Here is a 340-nt window from a genome sequence, read left to right on the forward strand (position 1 = left end):
CATGAAGATCAGGATGTTTACCAACAAGGCGGGGAGGGCGGCGGCCAGGTACACCCACCAGGGGTTTGCCCCGAAGGGAGGGATGAACCAGCCGCGCGATGGACTGGTGGGCTGCGGAAAAAAAATGGGTGAAAGAAAAAAATGAGAACTTTGGCCTGTTTTACCGCCACTTCTCCCGCTCAGACAGGAGAGGCGCTCAGAAGGCCCGATGTTTTCGACAGCGGCGATGGCTTTCCACACGGTCGGGCGGGAAAAGTGACTCGAAGGTATTGGACTTGCCGTTTCCCGCCACAGAAGGGGCAACATTTCAGACGGCGTGGACAAGGCGGGAAACCCGAGC

At 57.9% G+C, this 340-nt stretch overlaps 1 protein-coding gene across 1 annotated transcript in view; it reads right to left on the reverse strand.

Annotated features, from left to right (window-relative positions):
* LOC109525544 (electrogenic sodium bicarbonate cotransporter 1-like) overlaps positions 1-340 on the reverse strand; it is a 33919-nt gene that overhangs the window by 15426 nt on the left and 18153 nt on the right. The window lies entirely within an intron of this gene.

Source organism: Hippocampus comes, unplaced genomic scaffold, assembly GCF_001891065.2.
Source record: "Hippocampus comes isolate QL1 unplaced genomic scaffold, H_comes_QL1_v1.1 scaffold699, whole genome shotgun sequence".
NCBI classification, from domain to species: Eukaryota; Metazoa; Chordata; class Actinopteri; order Syngnathiformes; family Syngnathidae; genus Hippocampus; species Hippocampus comes.